Raw genomic sequence first — 14,938 nt, forward strand, 5'->3', positions numbered from 1 at the left:
TCAGAAACCACTTTCAAAGGGAAAAATTATGAGGACAATGGAGTGTACCCTCTAAGACTCTGGTCACCAGAATGGTGGTACGTGTGGAGAGAGGACAAAATCAAGAAACTACTGAACCCAAGGGGTATAATGTGAAGGAGTTGTTTTATTTTGAAAATTTCACCACCAACTTCTTGAAGAATCTTTGCTAAAATGGACTGAGAGGGTGACAATTTAGAGGCAATATATTTGCTTTTAAATGCTACAGAATGGAAAAACATGTTTGGGTTTACACAGGATGCACAGCTCACTATGGAACAATCACACTGTCAGATTTGTTTAGATACAGTAACCCCTATAAATGCCAAGTAGAATACCACAGACGAAGCAGCCGATCTGTTTTGTATGGAAGTCACATGAGACTGACTTAATGATGACCCGGATCTTCATTCATTGACTATGCCCATTACCCAGGTCATGGTAAATGCTATGGTTCAGCGGCCCCCTTTTGCATGGGCACCACTTTGGCACGGTTCCCCTCGTGTAACTTGACTGCTGCAAACTCAAGCCGCAGTCACCTATGGGGTAACCTATGAAACTGCAAATTAAATCCGTAAGTCTAGTCAGCAGCTGGTGGGAAATGTCTCCCTCTTGTGGATGTTTTTAGAGAGTACCAGAGGACTAGGAATTTAACAATATAAGGGCGCAGGCCCTGAAGAAATGGTATCTCCTGATAGGCAATTCCAACACAGTGTGTACAGAACTGTGAATGGCAGGGACAGAGGCAAGGAAGAAGGGCTTTAGGTTTAGGGTCCCAGGTTAGAATCCCGACTCTCTGCCACTTACAAGTTATGTGACCCTGGACAAAACACATCACTTTCTGAGCTTTAATTTCTTCTTGTGTAACATGGAGATAATAATAGTAGGTTGTTGTGAGGATTCAACGAGAAAAAGAGTACTTAGAGCAATATACAGTGCAGAGGAAATCTTAGTATCTGATGTCCCCTCTTTAAGCTGCATCTTTGATCTGAATTGACTATCATTGATTTATTATTGATTTAATGAGGTCCAGCTCCCTCTCTCTCTGGCTTCCCATGCCCCGTTCATAGCGTCCATTGTCAGAGGAGAGGGCCTCAGGCTGCAATGAGGTGAAGGCCAAAGGGAAGAATGTGAGAAACTTTGAAAAATCCCTCCACCAGTGAAGATGTAGGGAACATTTATTTAACAGACAGAAACGTAGTTTCTTTTATTGCCAGGCAATCGTACATTCATTCACTCAACACACATACAACCATCACTGAATTCAGGCTCCCTAGAAACGTCCTGCAGTCACCTACTGTTATTCTTGCAGCCTTCAGAGGACCTCACTCTTCCTACCCTAAATGTCTCATCAAAAGATTCACTCAATGAAACCAATTCTTTTCTGAAGAGAGAGGGAGAAATTCTGCATCTAGAAAAATGTGTAATTTAGGAATTTCTCTATATTGTTATACTAGTAACTGAGCAATTCTAATCAGTCTGATAAGAACTTCCAGTAATACCTGAAACCGACAGCCTTAGTGCAGGTTCCAAGGGAGTGATTTGTCTACCTGAGGCCTGAGGAGTGCCTTGAACGGTCCTCTGGCAGAGAAAGGCTGGGCAGGTTCAGGAACAGAGAGAGAAGACAGTCGGACTGGAGCCCTGAGAGGGAGCCAGGAGCTGAACAGTGCTGAGAGCTGAGGCTGGCGAGACTGGCACGGCCAGATTAGGAGGATTATGTTCAAGAGTTTAGACTTAATCCTCAAAGAAATGGATGGATGTATTGTTAATTTTATTCATTTTCCCAGCCAGCTGACCAGCCATTCCCGTGCCAAACACTTTTAGAAGTCTACTCTGCACACAGTGTTGTGCCAGGCACCATGAAACACAGAGCTGACTAAGACACCAGCACCTCCCTTGGAGCCTCCCTCTTGGACCTGTGAGAAGAAACAGACATGAAAGCATAGACCTACGATAAAGAGCTTTTGAAGACATGCTTACTTGATACTGTAGGGGTCAAAGCAAGAAGTGATTGATGCCTGCTGATTGGGGAGTAAAGGTTGGTGGAGAGGAGAAAACATTTTCCAGAGGGGGCCAGCCTTGAAAGATGAGTTAGTATTTACCTGGAGGACAAGATTGGGAAGAGGTGTCTCTTTATTTCTCAATCCTTGGAGTGCACTAACCTTTCAGAACTTATACAACACGCTTCCAGCTTTCTCAAGGCCTCTGCACATGCTGCTTCTTCTTCCTACAGATTTTTCCTTTCCTTTCACTTAATTTCATTCTTCAGCTCAATTGTGATTTATTTGGGGATGCTTTTATTTTGATATTTTTAATTCTATTTTTCTATTCTCTGCCTCTCTCCTTCCTGCCTCTTCCTCTTCCTTCTATCATCATAGTTCCATTTACAGTTATAATTTTACATCTATTTATGTGCATATTTGATTCATGTCAGCCTTTTCCTGTTGACTATAAGCTTCACGAGGGCAGGACCATGTCTGGTTTTGCTCTCCATAATGTTCCCAGTATTCACCACAATGTCTGGTGATATCGTGATAAGAATGATTGCTTGGATAAATTAGAAATGAGAGCATAAGCAAAAGACCAATGGCAGAAAACACTAGGCAACCAGGAGAAATACACAAAAGTTTAGATAAAGGGCACTTTTGAGAGGAGATGCAGGACTGGTAGATAAGCAGGAACCAGATCTTAAAGAATTTAGTTATAATCTGGACAACTGAGTCATTAAAGGGTTTTACTGGGGTTTGGCCTGCTGAGCTATGGAGCCTCAGTGAGGATGGTTCAGGGAGATCATCTGGTAAAAATGGTAATAGGTGGAGTTAGAGATGATGAATTGTGAAAAGTGGGATTGAAGAGGGGTGTTAAAAGGGGAAATAGATAGAAAAGATGCTAGGAAAGCAGTGTCAGTAGAACTACTGGTTGCTATGGGTAGAGGGCTCTTATTGCCTTCCATGTAGCCACCTCAGATCTATAAGTAAATGAGTGAAAAAGTGAATACTCCGATTAAAGATCCCAGGGTTTCTGGTTTAGGAGATAAGCACGTGGAGTACATGCATACGTGTTGGATTAGAACAAGGAAAGAGATATAGCTTCCTCTGAGGTTGAAAGCAGTGTACTTCTGTCGATGTAAGAAATGTCCAGACTCGTAAAGAAATAGCGTAAGAGTTTATTTGAGCCAAAACTGATGACAATTGCCAGAGTGCAAGATCTCAAATGCTCTGGAGAATAACAGTTTTGCAGTTTCTTTTATGCATTTGAAACTGAGGGAATGTAAGGAAGATTACATGAAGGTGGGAGAAACGAGGCAGGGGTTGAATTACAGGAAAGTTAAGATTATGTGCCCTCTTGAGGGTGGTTACACCTTTGAGGGGTATTACTCTGGCATTTCAAAGATATGTTAACCTAGGTGCACAAGAACCATGGACAGGGCTGGCTTAAAACCTTTTGCTAAAGAGGTTACAGGCCTGGGGCTTGACTACCCACTATGACCTACCCAGCTAGGAATTTAAGGTTTATTACGGCACCCCTTTTTCATTCACACTTCGGATCCATGTAGAGGGAGGAGGAAGAGAGGGAGCAGAAAATTGGAAGATTTCAAAGTCCCCATGATCTCCGTCAGGTAGGAATTGAGGTCACGCAGGCCTTGGTCTGTGCTGCCTCCTCCCCAATCTGCCTAACTTCTTGTCCTTCAAGTTTCAGCTTAGTCACTCCAAACCACACAGGGGACCCCTCCCCATGTTCCACCCACCACACACCCATCAGGAGAAAATTACTCAATGTCTTTCCCCACTAGATCAAGAGTGATGGGGGCAAGGACCTTCAGTTTCACCATTTAATCCTCATTTCTTGGCATGATACCTGGGGCATAGTAAAGGCTCACTGTGTATTTGCTCATGGAGGGGCTGAGGTAAGGCTCTGGAGGAGAACTGTTGACAGTATAGAAGTGAGGGGAACTGGAGAGAATCTAAGGAGAAACAACCAACATTACTGACAAGTAAGACTGGGAATTCAGTTGTTAGAAACAGAAAAAAAACAACAACCCTCGAACCTGAGAAAAAGGTGATATCATACGCTACTGCACTGATGATAAATAACCCTGATAGACTAAATGGAAAAGAACTTTGCTATTTGATCTGATTAACAGCCCCTTTTGGAAAGACTTTAACCCTATCAGCTGACCATTAGTCTTGGGTGATGAGTCTAATGACCTTTAACCAGCCATATTTATCTTGTATCTAATCTAACATCTTTATCTGCAGTGGAGAGGAACCGAGGAGGTGGGGTCTCAGGAGATTAGTGGGAGGATGCGTACCCGTTCCTGCCCACTTCTTTCCCCACCTCTCAGGTCAGAAAACTGCCGTATCGAGATCTCTACTGGACCTCTGAAATCCACAAATGTCCCCACGAGAGAGCCAAATTCAGACATCTCTACACAGAGTATATAAAAAACTCAGTACAACAGGCTGGTGCCACACATAGAAACTCACATCCAAAAACCCAGCTGCAGGAGGCGAAAGAGGTGGATGGAAAATGAAAGAGCTGTGCACATCTCTTTTTGTTATTACAGGTTCCCAAGTCACAGAACTGGCCTGAGCTGGAAGTGCAAGGCTGGTAAAGGAAATTTTGAATTGGAAATATTTTGTATTTCTATTTAGGCAGAACGGAATCATTCTAATACATATAAGGGAGGTTAGTTTTAGTTACTAATGTGAAACTGTTTTTCCTTCTGAAAGTGACCTTAAGATCTGCTTGTGACATCATGGGAGGGGTGGTGTGAAAAGAGCATTCAATACAGAACTGTGAATGCTGTAGTTGGAAAGAAAGCTGAGACCAATTTCTATCCCACTGAGTTCAGTTCATTCAATAAATCCATTACATGTATATTTATAAACAACAATACAAAATACACAAAGAAAAAAAGTGGTACATTGTTTTTTTTTTCCACTTAGCAAAGTGTCTTTGTACATCAACTTGCAGAAAGCTAACTTCTGGGTAATGACACGTTAATGACAGCTTCTCACTGGGCTCTGAATGCAGGGTAGATGCCCAGAGGTAGAGGATGCGGATATGCCAGCCTCACATGGGTCCTCAGTGCTACCTGGCAATTTTTCTGCTTTTCTCTAGTCAGTTTGCCCTATCTTTTTCCACAATAACTGTCCCACAACTTTGTAAATCTTTTTGTATCTCTGGCTCCTCTGTCCTCACACCAGCCAGTCTCATTTAAGGATTTTGCCTTTTACTTTACAGATAATTTAGGAGCCACTAGACAGAAACATCCTTGTCTTTGTTATAACAAATTAAAAGCCTCCTTGTTTCTTTCAGCCATGCTCTCCCTTTCCCTTCTGTTACATCCTAACGGCCACAACAAAAACTCATACAGCACTGTATTGTGTGCATCTGCTTTTACACTCTTTAACCGACAGTGAAACTCAGGTAGAAGAGGTTAAGTAACTTGCCTAAGATCACACAGCTAACGGGTAGTGGCGCCCAGTTCGGAATAGAGGAACTGTTCCTCCTTCTGCCAAGGGCCAATGATTTCATATGGCTCTCTATCCCTTCCCACTCATTCTACTCAGCAATCTAACTGTATTACTTATCCTCCTCTCTCCGTTAATATTAAGTTATGCTGTGAGTGAAAACCGTAAATAACAACAGCTTTAAACAAGGCCAATACTTCCTCCTCCCCTCACACAGACATGCCCATCCAGGACCTGTAAGACAACACTATGATCACCAGGGACCCCAGCTCCTTTTATTTTGTCCTCCATCCTCAAAACGTGGCTTCCATCTTATGGCCCATGCTCCAGCCATAACACCTGCATTCTGTCCAGCAGAAAGAAAGAATGGGCAGGACAAAGGCAGGCCCTTCCCTTTTAAGGACACTTTTTTTTTTGTCTTTATTTCCAAGCCCCAAACTTGGTCATATTATTTTAATGAGCTGCAAGGTTAAATGGAAAAATGCTATTTTTGTTCCAGGAGGCTGTTTACTCAGCTAAAATTCATGGATTCAACTACCGTAGAGCATGGGAAAATGGCTAATGGAGGACAATAACAGTCTCATCTATACTCTTCTTCTGCGACACCTTTGACCTCTTCTACTCAGCTTGAAAACCCAATGAGCCCTCCAACTTTAAAAATTAAAATGAAGTAAACCAACACAAAACAAGTGCAATCCCCTCTTTGGGCCTAACCTGATCTCCTCCAACTATCTGCATTTCCCGGCTCTCTGAAACGGGGAGTGTCTCAGAAGAGCTTTCTCCACTTCCTCACCTATTTGTCTTTCAAAACACTCCAATCTTGCTTTGACCCAACCATCTACCAAAACAGTTAAGACACCTATTGGTGCCTCCACATTAACATCAAGTGCACACTTTTCAGTCTTTCTCTTCTGGATCTGCCCACAGAATTGAACACATTTGATTACTTTGTTTTCAAGTGCTCTCTTCTTTCTGCTTCTTTGACACATCTGTTTTGGCTTTTCTCCCCTTTTTTTTTTTTTTTCTGTCTGTTTCTTTTCAACCCCTTTGCTGTTCCTTCTCCTCTAACTACTCTCCGGATCTCTTATAACTTTGATTTCCTGCCCAGCCTTCAAGGAAGCCGGGCTAAGTTGGAGATGCTGCAAACACAAGGTGACATGTGCTCTTCATCTATTTTCTGATTTTACCTGAGGGGAGGAAAGACCTTGGTTTTTTAAGCTACCTTCTAACCCAGCCTAGCATCAGTGCAGGGTTCAAGGGGCAAGGAAAGCGATCTGGGCTGATAAGCAATATCATCGTTCTGTTCTCAGCTCCAAATAGCACCCAAAACTCTAGATCCTATTTGTGACACCCAGTTTCCAGTCTTGCCCTCCTTTAGAATGGCCTTCCTGGCTTTATGCTATTTCCCAGTAGACCACTGACCTCTGACACAACCAACCTATAACGCACTTGAATTTTGCCTTGGTAGTGGTGGTGGGTCCCTCTTAACCAAGACAGCTAATTTCAGCCTCTATCACCTAAAAGTGTTACTGGAGAATGGGGATCTTCTTCTGGTGTGTTTTCCAGGTTCTTGATGTCTCAAACAAAGAATTGAGCAAGACATCGAAATACAGTAGAAAAGAAAAGTTTTTTTAAAAAGGAAAGTACACTTCCAGAAATGGAAGTGGGCCTGAGCAAGAGAAGTGTGCCTCAAAAAGGCCTGGTAACAAAGACTTCGGGGTTTTTATCCCTTTTTGCTGTGGGTGGTTACTTTTCTTAGAGGGGTGGGCTTCCTTGATTGACAACTAAGATAGACAGGACTCAGCGATTCATCATTTTGCTTTCGGTGCATGTTTGTTCCCAGAGTTCAGTCTGTTATAATGATATTAATGAACTTCTGGGCATATGCATCATATTATAATGGCAGTATAAGGAGGCTCAGGTGAGTTGAAGGTTGTTAGAGTCTTCATTGCGCAGGTGCGAATGACTGGCTTAAACTGGTACCTAAATCTCTGCCTACTGGTCTCCTTGTGTGAGTTAAAAAAATTGTCTTCTAGATTGCTTAATTGTGGGTGGATTAGGGCAGATCCCTTCTAGGTTAGGATGACCTCAGTGTCTTTGCAGGCAGACCCGAAATCCCCTAACTAACTTTCCTGCCTAGCTCATTTCTAAGAGCCATGAACCCCTTATTATTAGTATGGATGTTGAGGGACGGGAGGTCTCTTCTTCTGTATCTGCATCCTGCTGAGAAGGATTATAGGTAGTCCCTGCCTACTAGGGTCTCATGGAGCAGTCCCTAGACAAGGAAAAAAAAGATACAAACTTATTATTTAAATCATATATCAATTAATTTCTATTATTGATTTTCCTATTAAGTGAGTAAAGGGAAACAGGCTTGGTTAATATATTTCTTAAAGATGAAAAAAAAAGACCTTTGGCCTAAAGTCCCCTCCCCTCTCAGACTCTAAAGGCCCCGTATGGCTTAACAACATTTCTGCTTAATGATGGGCTGATGACCCTTATCAATAGCCAGAGGATCCGAGTCACCAGTTTCGGGCAATTACCAGGATTTGAGGGAGAGGACCTTTTTTCCAAAGAAAGGAGGGAAGAAAACTTAACTAGGTTTCCTAAAAAGATTAGCTCTGCAAGAGATGTCCCATTTCATTTTCTGCTAAAAGATTAAGAATTTTACAAGTGATGTCCCGTCTCAAAAGAATAAGGAAATCCACTGTCTAATATAAGGATATATCCCATAACTTCTGTGTGCCTGGCTAAGAACCTTACTTCTTGGTATTTTCCTTATCTTTCTTGTCTTCCTTGAATCTAAGACAAGAAGAAAGCATATATATATATTTTTGCAACAGTTTTCTTCTTCTTTTTCTTAAAAAATATCTTTTTTTCCCATCTCTTGTGACACTGTCTGAGATGTTACCAGTAGCCAATAATGGATTTTCTTGTACTTTTTACCTGCTACAGAACTCCAGATCAAAGTAAGCTTCCTGCTTTAAATTCTCCATTTTAACTTTCATGGATTAAAGCAGAAACTTTAATACACAAACCACTCAAAGATACTTGGGAGTCACTAGGGCCAAGGTCTCTAGGCCCTGCCTCACTCCAGAGCGGGCTGCTTTCCATGGATACTCACTCAAACTTAAGTAAACTAAGTCTCAGAGAGGTGATCACATGGCTAATAAGTGACAGAATGAGAGTGTGGACACAGGGGCTTCCAGAGCCACAATTCAACCTGGTCCCCTCTCATCCAAGAGGCCCAGGGGCTCTAGTTTTATATTTCCAGTCCCACCTCTGGGCTCAGATGTCTCTAACTTAACTATGTCAAAAATGGAACTTTTGATCTTTCTTCCTGAATTTGGCACTGCTCCAGCCTTCTACACTGGGGAATTAGGTGCCTCAATCTACACAATTTTTTTTACCAGAAACTCGGAGTTGCCTTTGACATCTCATCTCCCTTTATCTTTAAATTTTATTCATTACCAAGTCATGTCTTTTCCTCCTCCAAAATCTACCCTAAAGCCTTCCACTGCTAATGCCTCTACAAGTGCCATCTCAGCCGAAGTCACTACTATCGTCTCGCTTTAATTGCTTCGAGTGAGCCTCACTGGTGTCTCCGCTTTCCCCGTTGCTCCCAGCCTTGTGGTCTATTTACTATACCTGCTCTGCTTGAATTTCTCTCCTCCTTGCCCCGCTGCCCACTCTTCACTTTGTGCTCAGCCACGGGCGTGGGGTTCTCTGAACAGTCTGGCCCTCCGTGTGTTTGTACATGCAGTTCCTGCTTCAAATATCTTCCTACCCTTTGACCTTCTGGCAAACTTCTACTCATTCTTCAAATCTCAGCCCAAATGCCTCTTCTGTGCTGCTGTCCCCTGCATGCCACCCCCAGAACTCCTTATTCAGGTGATTTCATGTAGAAGCTCATTTAATGTTTATTTGAATAAGTGGATGAAGGCTGAGGAGGGAAGGGCCCAAATTGGGCTGGGTCAGGGAGAATGGGAGAGTCAGCACTAGGGCCTGGGCATGGGTGTCAGGCCTGGTGGGATGCTGGGTCTGAGGAGCACTCGGTCTGTGTGTAACAGGACTGTGGTATGATGGAGGGGCTTGTCTGTGAGATGACATAGACCTGTGTGGCCTGGTGTTGGGGGGCCAGCAGATGTGAGCCCTAGGAGTGGTAGGTGGGCTGCCTTGCTGTGGGATCTGGTCTTCTCAGGCCAGAGTTCCTGAGATGGGATTAATTGTCCCAACAGAGCACACTCTCCTCATGAGACCCGGGCACAGCTATGGTCACATCTGAAGCAGGGACCCAGGAGCAAAGGCAAAACAAGATGGACGGCCTTGGTGACTGGAGGCCTCTGTCTTAGCTTCTCTGGAGACGAGGGGGTGGAAGATAGGGGAACCAGATGGGAAATGCATGCCTCTGAGAGAGCCAAGAGTCCCCCAGAATGCCACTCCATAGGCCCACTGGGCTCTGAGAAGGGTCTCTAGTTTGGAAGTACAGAGGGTCCTGAATGGGGGGTTGTGGGTCACTGAGGGACCCTGATCTCTGGGAGTCATGGGCTAGAGGTTCTGGTCATTGAGTGGCCTGAGTGTGATTTCAGGTCACTGAGGGGGCCTGAGTGAGAGGCCCTGGTCACTGTGGGGCTTGAGTGAGGAGTTCTGGTCACTGAAGCCTGAGTGAAGGTTTCCGGTTGTTATGGGGCCTGAGAAAGAGGCTTGGTCACTGGGGGCATGACCTACGGTCCCTGGTCACTGAGGAACCTGAATGAGAGGCCCTGGTCACTGGGCAGAGTGGATTAAGGGCTGAGTGATGGGCCTGATCCCTGAGGAGCCTGACCTGGGGGCCACGGTCACTAAAGGACTAGAGCAGGGGCCTCTGGTTACTGAAGCTTGAGTGAGAGGCCCTGGTTGCTGGGTGCTTAAGCGAGAGGCTACCCTATTAATCTTGAGCTGAAGTACCTGGGGGAAGGCTTCCCAGTGCCCCCAACCTGTCCAGCATGCTTCTGAATGTTCAGGGCCTGACCAGCATGACTCCCACTGGCCAGCAGATGGCACTGTGGCCTCGTAAACAGCCTGGACTCAAACAGGGGCCGCTTGGCAGGCTGTCAGTCCCTGGAGTGGAAAAGCTCAGGAGACAGGCTCAGGTGCAGCCTCCACCAGCTGTTAGAACTGCAGGGTTGGGAGGGGGAGGTGTGGAGTTAGGAGGACTCTGACCAAACTCCCTGGGGTGATGAAAGGCAGATCCCCTGGAAGCAGATAACACGGTGCTGGGGGTCAGGAGTCCTGGGTCTGCTCCATACCCTAGACACCAGGACAGGCTTGGTCAATAGCTGTGGAGCTCAGGACAAACTATTCCAAATCTTGCCTAACACATCCAGATGCACTTTCACCTCTGGGTTGGTTCAGCTGTCCCTGTCCACAGATCCAAGACAAACAATCCACCCTGAGCATTAGAACTGTTTCCTAGAGCATTCTGTGTCCTGAGACACCCAGACAAAATTAGATTCTTTACCTTGTCAATAGGCAGAACTTGTCACGGCTCTAAACTCATTGATATCTCACATAACCAAGACCTGGGCATGCTTCAGAAGCAGGTCACATTCTCGGGCCTTGTCATACCCCAGATATAGTCACAGAGCCGGGCTCTCTTATCCCTTGAATAAAAGCATATCCCAGGACCCTGTCACTCTTCATATACAGAACAATTCAGGGTCTGTCCTGTTGATTTTTATTTACTGCACTTCCCGGGGTCCTGTCACAGTCCATGCTTGGTCCTGAGTTGTGACAGTATAGGCAATGTGACAACTAGGCTGTGACAGTATTGGGAACAGCACAAAACCATAAATTGTGCCTGGATATGAGCAATGACAAGGCTCTGGGCTGTGACTTTATTCACGGTGTGCAGTAACTGGTCCTAAAACTTGCACCTGTAAGTTTGACCATCATTAATGCTTATTCATCAATGCTTAGGCACCTGTAACGATCATGGTGACAAGTGCTGTGGGGGGTACAGAGTGTACAAAGCAATGCTTCTCCAACAATCTGTGGTGAAAGACCAGTTTTGTTTCTTAAATTTCTACTTTGGATCCATTGCAGACTGACACTTTAGTCAAATTCAATTAAATTGCTAGAATAATGAAATTGAAAAAAAGACATACAAAATATAAGCCTATGTTAAAAAATATAGGTGTTTTATTTTGGAATAATTTTAGATTTACAGATAAGTTGCAAAGAGAGAGAGAATTGCTGTATAGCCTTCACTCAGCTTCCCCTAATGTTAACATCTTAGATAACCAAGGTACATTTGTCTAACGAATTAACATCAGAACAGTACTGTTAGCTAAACTATGGACTCCCTTTGGATTTCAGCAGTTTTCCTGCTAAAGTCCTTTTTTTGTTTCAGGATCCAATCCAGGATACCACATTGTATTTACTGCACTTTTTATTATTAGATTCAAATGGTGTGTAAGTATTCTGTTGAATCGCTATAAAAGTTTCGAAGCACTTAATTTCTGAACTCATCACAACATGAATAGGTAACAAGTGATTTATGGCCTGACAGTGGTCTGTAGGCCACACCTTGAGCAACACTGGTGTAAAGAATAGTTGCCATGTTTATGGCGGTGCAGTGGGGGAGTGAGAAACTAGAGCACAGGGTACAGAGGAAGAAGGTAGCCATATGGGCGGACCTTGGGCATGGCCTTCATGGAACAATATGGTGAGAATGGGAAGCTGTTGGGAAAAAAGTCTTACAAGCTATCCAGTGAGGCTGAGATACTGCATTTGTGCATATTGTACTGAACTTCAGTGTAAATATCTGCATCCACTAGCAGGTTCTGATGAGTATGGATGAGCTCACTGAACTATGTAGGTGTCTGCGTAGAGAACTGAGGACTTGAAAAGACAACATTGTGCCTGGAGATTCCAAGGTCTGACCTAGGCTCCTGATAATTCAAAGATACTGGTGAGCTCATGTAGTCTCGGAAGACTCAGGTCTAAGATTGCACACAGGTCCAGTATGGAAAAGACCCCCCAAGGAAGAAGAAATCAGGGCAAGACAGATGTTCCTGGGCTTTAGGGCTTCCTTTCATCCTGACCATGTAGTGATTTGGACTCCCAGCAAATGGGTAAAGCAAACACTCAGAGCCTTATTCTCCCCATCTATGAGGGGTAAATAATGCTACCTCAGGGAGGATTCTGAGAATGAAAAGAGAATCATATGGAAGTCCTGTCATGACACCTGGCACAGAGCAGGAGATCCCCTTTCCTGCTCAGGACAGCCAGTCATCAGTTTCCTCATCTTCACCTCTAGGACCTGAAATTGAGGTTCTAGTAGGAGATGCCTGGCCCAGGTCCCATCACATCCCAGATTCTGCCAGCCTTCTCCTCTTTGCAGTTGTGCTCACTCATCCCTCAGGTGTTAGGCTGAAGACTCAGAGCCTTCTCTAAGCCTTCCCTCCATCACCTCTAATGTGCTCAGGTGGATGGATGCTGAACATATTCCACACTTTATAATCATTGCTTATTCAATTATGAGCACAATCATGGCAGAAGCTGTGCCTGTCTTATTCTCTACTTTATTTCTAGCTCCCATCAAGTGCCTGGCCCATAGCAACATTTACCAAATATTTGTTGAATGAATAATTGTGTGTGTGTGGGAATATGTGATTTCTTCCTTTAAATATTTTAAGCATAGTTAACAGAGAGTAATACAGAATATATAGTCAAGTGTTAAAATAATCATTGTCTGGAACTGATGGTTGCCTGGAAACAAGAGGGCCTTGATGTACGGGAGTTCAATATATCATAAAGGTAGAATCAGAAATTATTGGTAATCAAAGAAATTTATTCTGTACGCAGTCTGGGAAAACTGGCTAGCGTCAAAGAAAAAATAATCTAGATCTTTTTCTCAAATTGTATACCATGAACTTTCCATGTGGATTAAAGAGCTTTAAAAACCTTGGAAACATGACACTAATTATCAAATTTCCAGAAGGAAGTTATTTTCCATCTTAGAAACAATAGAAGCAGTCACAAAGGGAAAGGTTAACTGACTTGACTATAGAAGTATTTTAAACTTTTGCATGTTAAAAATAAAAGGTAACCTAAATAAAGAGGCAAATAAACCAGAGAAATATTCACAGGCAGCTGCAGCAAGAACTTCCATAAACTGATTTTAGAAGAATACATTGAGGCCCCGAGGAGTAAACAGTCAAAGTGTATGATTGGATGATTTCCAAAAGAGGAAAGACATGGAGTGGTGCTTAATCTTAGTAATTAAAGATAACTCCTGGAAGGAGAGGCCCCTGGTGGCCAGAGTCAGGAAAATTTCACCAGTGTGAAATTTGTTCTTGAAGGTATGATTTTACAGAGATGGAGGGAGGAGATGACATTTCCTGCTCACTAGCCTCTCCTGTCTTCCCTCTGACTTTGCAGGGTGTTTGAGGCCTAGAGCTGGACATTCTCTTTAGTGTCTCTCTGGCCACCATCACCCTTCTGTAATAGAAACAACTTTATTCATGGAAACAAACAACCACGGAACCTCGGTGAGGCCTAGCAGAGAGGTGTTCTGGAAGGAGCATTCAGTGGTAGTGAGGCAGGGAGCTGGCCAAGGACCCTGAGTTTTCCCATCACTCCCCTCCCCCAAAAGCAACCTTGGACTTTTCTGACTTAAACACTAGCTTCTTGCTCACCCCTGCCCCCAATTCCGAACTGGGGTTGAGCCGCTGCTTTTTTTTTTTTTTTTTCACTTCTCTTGGGAATGTGGACAAAACTTCCTTTAATTCCTCTGAACACAGCTCAGAACTGGCATTTTCATTTAGAATCTTTTTTAAAAATATAACTTTTAATAAACATCTTTTTCAAAATTAAGAAAACAATACATATTCATTGAAGAAAGTACAGATATAGTTGGCATTTCTGAAAGTTTTCCTGCAGAAAAGAGAGGAAGATAAAATAGAAAATATAAATAATTCACCAACAGTCAAATTTCTAAGCACAGCATGCAGACCCCACAATAGAGACCCTGCCCTGACACTAGGCTTTCTGGAAACCTGAGCTGGCTTCCTCTCCTTCAACTCCAGACCTGCCTTTTTCTGGGCACCTGGATTCCTCTTACACTGGAGAGGTTTTCTGATATCACTGTTGCCGCCAGGGCACAAACTCCTCTCCCCGACTTCATACTTGCAGCTCCTGATCACTCTGTTTCTGATCTAAGAAACATGATTCATCCTCAGCCATGTGCAGCAGCCATTCTCAGTTTCTTCTCCTCCCACCATGTGCAATAGATGATATCCATATTCATATACATTCTCAAAGGTTAGACCCAATTTTATCTAAACCTAGGAAGGATTTTTGCAGGAAATGAAAGCCAATGGCAAAAATAACTAGTACATCTCAATGCAATATGATGATTTGAAATTGGCACGACCACTCGTGTGTTAAAAATCTGCCCA

This window comes from Pteropus alecto, unplaced genomic scaffold, assembly GCF_000325575.1.
Source record: "Pteropus alecto unplaced genomic scaffold, ASM32557v1 scaffold395, whole genome shotgun sequence".
Classification (NCBI taxonomy): Eukaryota; Metazoa; Chordata; class Mammalia; order Chiroptera; family Pteropodidae; genus Pteropus; species Pteropus alecto.